Source organism: Dermochelys coriacea, chromosome 6, assembly GCF_009764565.3.
Source record: "Dermochelys coriacea isolate rDerCor1 chromosome 6, rDerCor1.pri.v4, whole genome shotgun sequence".
NCBI classification, from domain to species: Eukaryota; Metazoa; Chordata; order Testudines; family Dermochelyidae; genus Dermochelys; species Dermochelys coriacea.
In genome coordinates this window covers 69,938,450-69,950,881 of record NC_050073.1, presented here as the reverse complement: position 1 = coordinate 69,950,881, position 12,432 = coordinate 69,938,450, and the positions used below count along the sequence as shown (strand labels likewise).

At 40.4% G+C, this 12,432-nt stretch overlaps 1 long non-coding RNA gene across 5 annotated transcripts in view; it reads left to right on the top strand.

Annotated features, from left to right (window-relative positions):
* LOC119856990 overlaps positions 1-12,432 on the top strand; it is a 99,492-nt gene that overhangs the window by 8,142 nt on the left and 78,918 nt on the right. The window contains exon 2 of one of the 5 annotated variants that reach the window (XR_006281852.1): positions 3,844-3,918. The exons of the other annotated variants lie outside the window; for them this stretch is intronic. This is a non-coding gene — a long non-coding RNA (uncharacterized LOC119856990). The remainder of the gene's footprint in view (positions 1-3,843; positions 3,919-12,432) is intronic. 5 annotated transcript variants of the gene reach the window in all.

Below are 12,432 nucleotides of genomic sequence, written 5' to 3'. Positions count from 1 at the left end.
AGTACTCCTTTTCTTTTTGCGAATACAGATTAACACGGCTGCTGCTCTGAAACCTGTACAAAGCTTGTTAGAGCTCTTCACTGAGGATCTGAAAATACACCCACTTCCGGTGCTTTGCTATTCCTAAAAGGTACATTAGAGTCCTAAACACTTTGTAAATTCTGTATCAATCAAACAAATCTTTGCATTTCTAATGCAGGCACTGTTAGATCATATTAAAGAAGTTCTGTATTAAAATCACATGAGTTTGATTCTCCATAGTTTAAATTCCAGGGTTTTACTAATTAAGAGGTCTCTTGGTTTTTGGTACTGTTTCTCTCCCTCTGTGTGTGAAACTTGCAAGCTGCTAATTGTGTTAGTACATTCTAAGACAGAGTCTGTTCTCAAAGCAATTCTTTATAATAACAACTACTCACAGAGAGAGAGACTCAAAGCAATACTCTGTAACAATAGAAACAGCACCCAGAGACTCCCCGCCCTTTTGTTGTATTCATCTCGCTTTGTTAACAATTGTGTTTAAAATAGAGATAGAGGATGTATGTGGATGGATGCTTGGTGTGAATAATAACTGAATGATCAGGGAGTGCCAGCCTAAGAATCCAATGTCCATCGGCTGAAGAAGGCGTCAAGTGGAAATAACCAGAGGACCCCCGGAGGGCAGACTGGAATCCACCCAACAGCCTCAAGAATGGGAGAACCAAAGAACAAGTTAACATCTGGCAGCACGGAGCTGTCAGGAATGTGCCATCTGCTGATTGATTCAGCAACAGCATGATGAAGCAATTCCCATAGACTGGCATAGGAAGAAATTCCTATAAAAATGGACTCTAGAAAGTGAGAACTTTGGGGTCTGATTCTTCAAACCAACTCCCAGGAGCATCAGATGTGCATCTGACAAGGCCCTGCTCCCTCCTCATGTCCAGACTACCTGGCCAGTGGCTTGGCATGAGCAACTCTAAGGCTGGTAACTATGATAACAACCTTGCAGAACCTGTGTGTGTGTGTGTGTGTATGAATGAATGTGTGAATAAATATGAGATTGAATGGAATGTTATAGCTATAACTAACTGCTTACTATGATTCTTTCTGTATTCACAATAAATGTGGTATTTTGCCTTTTCCCCTTTAATAAGATCCTGCTGGTTTTTATTTTATTGGTATAACAGCACCACATAAAAGAATTTCATAGTGGAGTAATTTCTCTCTGAAAGGACTATTCTTTATCCCTCCCTTGTCTGATGCCACTTTCTGAAGTAGGATCATTCCTCGTGCTCGTCTTCTACATTTACCCTTCACTCACCAACCCCCATTTTTCCCCTCTCACTTCATCTCTGTTTTTGAGGAAGGGAAGTGTTCCCCCACTTCTAACTGGACATGCTTGGGAAACAAACAACTATATTTCACCAGAAAAGATAATATTTTATTATTTTCTTCATAACCAATAGTAATTGCTATAGTTATTGCACAACACTTTCTATTATAAAACTGTTCTAAGGTGGTCACAATTTTTTGAAATATTCAACTTCAAAATACCTTTAGCAGTTTTTGAGTTATGGGTGAGGAAAAGGAAAAATATTTTCCTTCTGTTTAAAAAAAAACAACCCCTAATCACATACAGCCAAAATGGATAGATTTTGAAACATGGCATGGAAATAGTCCTCATTATGTGTTGTGTGTCTTGCTACGTTTGAATAAATGATTTTAACAATTTTTTTTACTTTGGTGAGAATCCCATGTGCCTGCACCTAGTGTAGAATTATCTCTGTTTGGGACTGATTGTACATGCAGCAATTTAATAAATACATCATGCATCAGTTATGAAGCAAGAAAACATAGTGTGTGGAAGTGCATGTGCACTGCACATGTAAACACATTGCTCTGTTGTTGCTCTTACAGACACAGCATATAATGATTCACATAATGCTAGAATGATATAATCAATATTAACATTTGGATTTCCTAAAATATAAAAAATCTGACACTTTCATCTGCTCATATGTATGTTAAATGCTATGTTAATTTTCCATTCCATTCAAGTTCTGTTCCATTCAAGTTCAAAGTACATAACACACAGCTTTTGTGTCTTTAGCCACAAGGTGGCCTCACCATAATACTGTTTCAGAGTAGCAGCCGTGTTAGTCTGTATTCGCAAAAAGAAAAGGAGTACTTGTGGCACCTTAGAGACTAACAAATTTATTAGAGCATAAGCTTTCGTGGAAGTGAGAGAAGTGAGCTGTAGCTCACGAAAGCTTATGCTCTAATAAATTTGTTAGTCTCTAAGGTGCCACAAGTACTCCTTTTCTTTTTTACCATAATACTATATATTACATCCTAATAGGATGATTAAAATGGAATCCTTTCTGCTTTATTATGGTGTGTGGCATGTGCTATCTCATAGTAAAAGATTTGTCAGTGTTTCAATTATAAACCCTGGGTGAGAGTCTCAAACCACTTACAGCTCTTGTATGCTACATAATAGGACAGAACAGCTTACAGAGGCTCTAAAAGTCTCAATTTTGGCCAGGGGAGAATCCTTTTGCAAGTCCTGGAGTAGGAGGCATGTCTGGGCTGTAGCTGGCAGGGGTATCTTGAATATGGGACTGTAGTACTATACACTGCATAGATTCAGGTCAGCATCAAATAGGCACCCAGTCACAGGCTGCTGTAATTCGGAGAACTCCCTTAGGGTTGTCTAAATCAGCAGTTCTCAACCAGGAGCTTGAGGCCCCCTGGGGGGCTGTGAGCAGGTTTCAGGAGGGTCGCCAAGCAGGGCCAGCAGTGTTAGACTTGCTGGGACCCTGGGCAGAAAGCTGAAGCCCCGCTTTGTGGGGCTGAAGCCCACGGCTCCCAGCACTGCCACTTGGGGCTGAAACCTGAGCAATTTAGCTTTTTAGAGACCCTTGTAGTGTGGAGACCTGGGCAATTGCCTTTCTTGCTACACCCTAATGCTGGTCCTGGCTTTTATAGGCAAAAAAACAGTTGTGGCACTGGCAGGCTGTGGAGTTTTTAATAGCATGTTGTGCAGGGGGGCTCAGAAAGAAAAAGGTTGAGAACCCCTAGGCTAAATTATGCTAAGGGCTGCTTCTGTCCTAGGAGCAGTCTAGAACTGGGAAAATACAAAGTACACAACTGGCTTAAAGTCACGTTAATTCCACCTCTCCCTGGATTGCAAATTTTGTGCTGCACCTCTCTTCTAGGAGGTGCAGCACAAAATCTCACCAAATCTCATCCTGTTTTCTAAGGTAAATTAAGGCTCAATCCAAAAGCTATTAAAATCAATGGAAATCAGTGGAATTGTGCCATCTACAAGTTAGAATGTGACCCCTACCGTTTAATTCTTTACTCAGTAAGTACTTTGGTTTAGTCAGAAATATAATATTGGAATTATGGATCAGTTACTTTCCTGAGAAGCAGCAATGTCTGTTTATAGGACTACATTACATTGTTACAGTAACCATCAGAGTCAGAAACTAATTCCTGCCATGTGAAAGACGTATCACCTTATGTAATTCTGGCTCATGTCATATGACTGGGGAGAAGAAATAAAGTTCAGGCTCTTACCAGGAACCTGGTGTGTCACTTTGATCACATGCTGTCAAATGAAAACTTAATCTCTGGCAAAAACAGAGCAAATGAAACCACTTGAATGGATCTCTGATCACATGGCCCTTTCTTTTTTGCAAAACAGTACTTTTTTCAGTATCTTGTTTGGCCACTGAATAATTTGCCACCTGGAGCCTGTGTTAGCTGCTCCTAGAGCTTTTCAGTATCAGTGACTGGGCAGGCATGAGTTATTTCTGTCCCAGCACAAGCATTGTCAGTAACATTCTTGATATCCTCAAGAACTATAGACCCATTGTTCTCCTTGGCTTTGTTTAGATGTCTTCTGTTCCTCCTGAAGGACAGGTTCTTAGACATGTGAGATATACAACCCAGCTGCTAGTGGTGGGAATTTATCAGCCACTTTCTGCTTGGAATCTAACTCTTGCAATAGGACTGATTGTTTGACAGTCTCTGTGTTATATTCTGTGTCTTAGTTTTCTGGTGTATAGTTCTTTTGCAACTACTGTGAAGTGAATTGTCTTTGGCTAAAGAAGTTTGTTAGATTTTGGCCCTAAGGTTTTGTTAATTGTTCTGCCCATAGTCTTTGAACCGTTGATCTCAATGTGGCATTGTGAAGTGTGTTGTGACAGTCTAACAATGCTAAGTATGGATTGCCAGGGTTTTGTAAAAATCAATTTATTGTGTGGACTTTTCTGCTAACCAATTTGTCTGTGAATAGTAAGGGCTTGACTTGATGTGCCTGAACTGGTAGGTTGAAGACAATTGCTGAAATGAGCAACTGTTGTGTATTATAGGCCATTATCTATTATTAATACATCTGGAATCCAATGGCAAATGAACTAATTTACTATGTGTTATTATTACATTGCTACTCAGTGTGTTGGGCAACAGCTTAATTTAAAATGAGACTAGTATTCTATTAATAAGAGGTTTCAGAGTAGCAGCCGTGTTAGTCTGTATTCGCAAAAAGAAAAGGAGTACTTGTGGCACCTTAGAGACTAACAAATTTATTAGAGCATAAGCTTTCGTGAGCTACAGCTCACTTCATAGGATGTCTAATTCAGATAGACATCTGTGACAAACTTGGACTTCTTCATTCTGTTCCTTCTAATTTATTGCAGATTTCGCACTTGGATACTTTATCTGTGATTGACGCATACATACCTAGCGAGAACTGTTCATCTTGTGATGTGTTCTTGTATTTCTCAATATCCAGATGGGCACTGTGGATTAAATTTAGCATTTCTGATTTTATGTTGTGTGGTATTAAGATACAGTGTTCCAGGATCCCATCATATGCACCAGTTTCATTTCCAGAGCCCCCAATAACATTTTATGCTTGGAGGTACCTGGACTTTTTCAATTGGCCATCCATCTAGCATTATTCTTTCAAGCTATTGTAAAGTTGGGTCACTCTATATTTTTAATAGGAGCTTGTCAAATTTTGTTTTAGAAATAAGTAGTGCTTGCATTATATTCAAACTCCACTTTTTTAGCTTCTTGTTTCCACTATATATAAATGTACTTGAAAGCTGGTTCACCATAAGAAGTTCTTTTTGGTCCTCTGGTAAAATCCTTGTTCCATTAAAGTCAGTGGGAGTTTTACCATTCACTTCAATGCGGTCAGGATTTCACTCCTGTATTTCACATTTAACTTTTGCAATTTCATACTAATTTTCCAGATGATAGGTAGTCCTGAGAGCTGTAACATCTGTTTGATCATCTGCATTTGGAGACTTCAGCCCAAGAGCCTTCCTTTTCAGTATTTCAAACTTTATTAAGTGGTATCTGCCTTTATACAGACATATTGATGTAGCTTTCCCCTGAGGGCTCATTTTGTGCTGACTGCACAAAATGAGTAGTTTCTACTAACTTTGTATTTGCACTCAGTTTCAGGTTTCAGAGTAGCAGCCGTGTTAGTCTGTATTCGCAAAAAGAAAAGGAGTACTTGTGGCACCTTAGAGACTAACAAATTTATTAGAGCATAAGCTTTCGTGAGCTACAGCTCACTTCATCGGATGCATTTGGTGGAAAAAACAGGGGAGAGATTTATATACACACACACAGAGAACATGAAACAATGGGTTTATCATACACACTGTAAGGAGAGTGATCACTTAAGATAAGCCATCACCAGCAGCAGGGGGGGGGAAGGAGGAAAACCTTTCATGGTGACAAGCAAGGTAGGCTAATTCCAGCAGTTAACAAGAATATCAGAGGAACAGTGGGGGGTGGGGTGGGAGGGAGAAATACCATGGGGAAATAGGTTTCAGAGTAGCAGCCCTGTTAGTCTGTATTCGCAAAAAGAAAAGGAGTACTGGTGGCACCTTAGAGACTAACAAATTTATTAGAGCATAAGCTTTTGTGAGCTACAGCTCACTTCATCGGATGCATTTGGTGGAAAAAACAGAGGAGAGATTTATATACGCACACACAGAGAATATGAAACAATGGGTTTATCATACACACTGTAAGGAGAGTGATCACTTAAGATAAGCCATCACCAGCAGCAGGGGGGGGAAAAAAGGAGGAAAACCTTTCATGGTGACAAGCAAGGTAGGCTAATTCCAGCAGTTAACAAGAATATCAGAGGAACAGTGGGGGGTGGGGTGGGAGGGAGAAATACCATGGGGAAATAGTTTTACTTTGTGTAATGACTCATCCATTCCCAGTCTCTATTCAAGCCTAAGTTAATTGTATCCAGTTTGCAAATTAATTCCAATTCAGCAGTCTCTCATTGGAGTCTGTTTTTGAAGCTTTTTTGTTGAAGTATAGCCACTCTTAGGTCTGTGATCGAGTGACCAGAGAGATTGAAGTGTTCTCCAACTGGTTTTTGAATGTTATAATTCTTGACGTCTGATTTGTGTCCATTCATTCTTTTACGTAGAGACTGTCCAGTTTGGCCAATGTACATGGCAGAGGGGCATTGCTGGCACATGACCAGAGAGAGCCCCGACCTGGGGTATTCTATCTGCTACCCAAGATCCATAAACCTGGAAATCCTGGACGCTCCATCATCTCAGGCATTGGCACCCTGACAGCAGGATTGTCTGGCTATGTAGACTCCCTCCTCAGGCCCTTCGTTACCAGCACTCCCAGCTATCTTCGAGACACCACTGACTTCCTGAGGAAACTACAGTCCATTGGTGATCTTCCTAAAAACACCATCCTAGCCACTATGGATGTAGAAGCCCTCTACACCAACATTCCACACAAAGATGGACTACAAGCCATCAGGAACAGTATCCCCGATACTGTCACGGCTAACCTGGTGGCTGAACTTTGTTACTTTGTCCTGACCCATAACTATTTCACATTTGGTGACAATGTATACCTTCAAATCAGCGGCACTGCGATGGGTACCCGCATGGCCCCACAGTATGCCAACATTTTTATGGCTGACTTAGAACAACGCTTCCTCAGCTCTCGTCCCCTAATGCCCTACTCTACTTGCGCTACATTGATGACATCTTCATCATCTGGACCCATGGAAAAGAAGCTCTTGAGGAATTCCACCATGATTTCAACAATTTCCATCCCACCATCAACGTCAGCCTGGACCAGTCCACACAAGAGATCCACTTCCTGGACACTACGGTGCTAATAAGCGATGGTCACATAAACACCACCCTATATCGGAAACCTACTGACCGCTATTCCTACCTACATGCCTCTAGCTTTCATCCAGATCATACCACTCGATCCATTGTCTACAGCCAAGCGCTACGATATAACCGCATTTGCTCCAACCCCTCAGACAGAGACAAACACCTACAAGATCTCTATCATGCATTCCTACAACTACAATACCCACTTGCTGAAGTGAAGAAACAGATTGACAGAACCAGAAGAGTACCCAGAAGTCACCTACTACAGGACAGGCCCAACAAAGAAAAAAACAGAACGCCACTAGCCATCACCTTCAGCCCCCAACTAAAACCTCTCCAACGCATCATCAAGGATCTACAACCTATCCTGAAGGACGAGCCATCACTCTCACAGATCTTGGGAGACAGACCAGTCCTTGCTTACAGACAGCCACCCAATCTGAAGCAAATACTCACCAGCAACCACACACCACACAACAGAACCACTAACCCAGGAACCTATCCTTGCAACAAAGCCCGTTGCCAACTCTGTCCACATATCTATTCAGGGGATACCATCATAGGGCCTAATCACATCAGCCACACTATCAGAGGCTCGTTCACCTGCGCATCTACCAATGTGATATATGCCATCATGTGCCAACAATGCCCCTCTGCCATGTACATTGGCCAAACTGGACAGTCTCTACGTAAAAGAATGAATGGACACAAATCAGACGTCAAGAATTATAACATTCAAATACCGGTTGGAGAACACTTCAATCTCTCTGGTCACTCGATCACAGACCTAAGAGTGGCTATACTTCAACAAAAAAGCTTCAAAAACAGACTCCAACGAGAGACTGCTGAATTGGAATTAATTTGCAAACTGGATACAATTAACTTAGGCTTGAATAGAGACTGGGAATGGATGAGTCATTACACAAAGTAAAACTATTTCCCCATGTTTCAGATTAGCAGCCGTGTTAGTCTGTATTCGCAAAAAGAAAAGGAGTACTTGTGGCACCTTAGAGACTAACAAATTTATTAGAGCATAAGCTTTCGTGAGCTACAGCTCACTTCATCGGATGCATTTGGTGCAAATGCATCCGATGAAGTGAGCTGTAGCTCACGAAAGCTTATGCTCTAATAAATTTGTTAGTCTCTAAGGTGCCACAAGTACTCCTTTTCTTCTTGTTAACTGCTGGAATTAGCCTACCTTGCTTGTCACCATGAAAGGTTTTCCTCCTTTCTCCCCCCCTGCTGCTGGTGATGGCTTATCTTAAGTGATCACTCTCCTTACAGTGTGTATGATAAACCCATTGTTTCATGTTCTCTGTGTGTGTGTATATAAATCTCTCCTCTGTTTTTTCCACCAAATGCATCCGATGAAGTGAGCTGTAGCTCACGAAAGCTTATGCTCTAATAAATTTGTTAATCTCTAAGGTGCCACAAGTACTCCTTTTCTTTTCACTCAGTTTCAGTGTCTCTTTTGGAATTTAATTTTTGTTAATGTATTTCCAGTGTCACAAACGATTCTGTTATAAAGTCTTGCTTTGTAAATTTATGGTGCAGCCTCATTACATATGGGCCAGGAATTCATGAATTTTAATCCTGGTTCTGCCACAGACTTCCTATGAGACCTTCATTTGACTTCGCTAGGTCTCATTTCCCCGGCTGTTAAATTAAATTAGTCTAATAATACTTATCTATTGTTCAAGGGTGTTGTGAGAATTAATTTTTAGTTTGTACAGTAGTTTAAAAAAATCTAAAGTACTAAGACTTATTCAAACAGGACAAGGACATTGCAGAGAAGCTAAAAGATAACTTTGTATGGGTCTTCACCACAGAAGGATGGGGAGATAACTTCTTCAGAGATATTCTTTGCAAGGAATAAAGATGAAGCACTGTCAGAGACTGTGGTGTCAAAAAAAGAGATGTTGGAACAAAGTGATATTTTCAGTTACAGTAGTTACAGGATGGTGTTCATGCAAGAGTTCTGAAAAAAACTTTAGAATAAAGTGGCTGTACTGCTAATTAAAATATGTAATCTATCATTAAAACCAGCTACTATACTGGAGGGCTGGAGAGTAACCAGTAGTGTACCTCATTTTTTAAAATAAAAGGTTTCTACAGGTTGTATTGGAAACTACAGACCAGACTTTACTTCAGTATCAGATAAAGCAGTTGAAAAAAAATTAAAGATAGATTTGTAATTCATTTAGGTGAATATAATATGACAAAGACAAATTCTGGGAAGGAAAATCATGTGTGCAACCTATTATAGTTGTTTGAAGGTATCAGCAAAATTGTAAATAACGAACGGGTGAAAACAGTTTACATGAACTTTCAAAAAAAGTCTTTTATAAAGACCCTCAAAAGAAGTTACAAGGACATTAAGTATTCCCAGAGTGAAAGGGAAAGTTCTGTCTTGGTTTAGAAACAGAAAGAGTGGAAAGCAAAGACTAGGAATAAATGGTCAGTTTCCATAATAGAAGGTGGTTATTAGTGGATTGCCACAAAGTTCTTTATTGGACAGGGCTTATTACTTAGAAGATGGTGGTGGTGATGTGTGTGTTTGTGAATGAACTGGCAAATTTTTGAGAATGATACAAAATTACTTTATTTAGTCAAATCAAGATAATCTTTTGATAATCTTCAAATGCATCTAACAAAGGTAGACAGGCAATACAACAGTTGATATTCATCGCAGACAAATGCTTAGTAATGCATATGGGAAAGAACAATCTGAAATACTCAGACAACTTGTTGTCTTCACTGCTATAGTTGCAGAGCCACATGGTACCAAAGCACCAGGCCTAGCTACGGTGACTGCATCAGTGGAAATCCATTATTGCTGGAATCTCAGGTATGGTCTCCTAATGGACACTGGCACAATGTTGCTTGACCAGAAGGTTGAGGAAAGACAAGAATAAGTGAAGGGAATGACTGGAGACACAAGGGAGTAAGAAGATAGGAATGAGGTGGGGGAAATCTGGGCTGAAAACATCCTCCATATCATATTGGCATAAGTCAAAAAACACCTACTGAACTCCAAAATGTGGCATTATCAGCACAGTGAACTAAGTAACTAGGGGGAAAATAGTTGAAAGTAGTATGCAAAATTCTGGGCATTATTTTTAGTTAAACAATAATTAAAATAATATTGTGCAAGAACTATATTGTTGAAGAGTATTACACCCACCCACTCACACACACACCTTTTTCTTTAGATAAGACAATTTATAAAAAACAAAACAACCCTAAGTAAACATTCAGGAATAACGTTCATCCTGTCAGTATGCATGCCTCTAGTGTTGATGCGTGAAGAATACATGTCAGGAGAACATAAAATGACTAATGAACATATACCACTTCCCTTTGTTATTTACATAAACTACAGGCCTTTAAATTTTTAGAACATGATAGAGTTTTGATTTGTAGGCATGTGGTGGGACTTCTGAGATATTAAGGCATCATTCTGGACACCAGGAATGCCACTTCTAAAAGCCTTGTATAATGACAGGTTTCAGAATATCAGCTGTGTTAGTCTGTATTCGCAAAAAGAAAAGGAGTACTTGTGGCACCTTAGAGACTAACAAATTTATTTATATTTCGTGAGCTCACGAAAGCTTATGCTCAAATAAATTTGTTAGTCTCTAAGGTGCCACAAGTACTCCTTTTCTTTTTACTTTTAAAAGCATTTTTTTCCCCTCATTTGGGTGAATGACAAGGTTTGGTTGGAAGTTTGGAACTGAGCTGAGCAGGTGTGCTCCAGCTCAGAGTGGCGGAAGAATATGGAGTGGGAGGAATTTGGGCTGCCTTGTAAACCTGGAGGAAAGAAAGACTGGAGTCTTAGGTTGCACAATTCTTACCAAATATCACATGAACTACATCCACCCTTCTAATTTACATCAGATCCTAGTCCTGTCTTGTGAGGGTAACTGGATTACTTGCATGAGTTAGTATATAAGAATTGTAGGGCAGCATGTAGAATTTTTGCTGTGATAATGGAGAATCTGTGTTAACCTCCACATTTCCGGATTTGCATGGTGTGTGTGTGTTTTTTAAAGTAACTACAACATTCTAATAATGGTTTTGGAAAATAGTAGATATCAATTTACAACCTTAACTTTATCTTATTGAAGGTAGGGTGTATGTGTGTGTGTGTGTGTGTGTGTGTGTGTGTGTGACAATATATAGTGTATATGAAATAGACAAACATGTAAGTGATGGAGGAAGTATATAGCTGATTGTCAAAAAGGCTGAACATCCCCCAATTCTTATTTAAGTGAAAGAAAGCTGTGGGTGCTTAGCACTTCTTTAAAAAAAAAAACAGCTCATAGATATGACTTACTCTCATAGCTGTGGAGGGTAAAATGCTGTAAGAACAAAACACCATTGTCAAAAGTATAGTGTTCTAAATATTGGCCTGGTTAATTGTATGGAATCCTGAAAAGTCACTCTGAAGAATAAAGGAGTGCTCTGTATTATTTTTTATGAACAAGATATCAAGCAGCTAAATTTCTTGTTTGACTGCAAGGAGTTAAATCAAAGGATGTGGCTCGGGGAGATAAGATAGTAAACAAAACAATGGCAAAGATATGGTACCACCAGAGAGAATATCAGGGGTCCTTGAGAAAACAATAAGGGAGCTATTAAGTGGAGAATGTGCACCTACCTGGCCCAAATCTAGGCTCCAAGGGGATGCTCCCCAGACTAGGGAGAAAGTGGGGAATTGAGTAGGCAGTAGTGGCTGGAGAGGAGTCTCTGACCATTCAGAGAGGCTGCTGCAGGCTCACTCCCAGCCTAGGAGTAGGGATGTTTGGGCTGAGCACCATTTACCTAACAGGTGCAATGAAAGGATAAAGCAGTGGTTCCCAGACTCGTTCCGCTGCGTGTGCAGGGAAAGCCCCTGCTGGGCCACGCTGATTTGTTTACCTGCCGCGTCCGCAGGTTCGGCCAATCACGGCTCGCAGTGGCCGTGGTTCGCTGCTCTAGGCCAATGGGAGCTGCCCCGCTCGTGGCCACTGGGAGCCATGATTGGCCGAACCTGCGGATGCGGCAGGTAAACAAACTAGTGCAGCCTGCCAGGGGCTTTCCCTGCACAAGTGGCGGAACAAGTCTGGGAACCATGGGGATAAAGTGTAGGTAAGAAACAGATGTATAGGCCTTTTAAAAATCCCCTTTCCCAGGTTGCTATGTACCGTTGGGTAAACAAACAATACATTTGTTTTGATAAAACTGTTTTGAGACTCTCTAATCTGGTGCTGAGTATAGA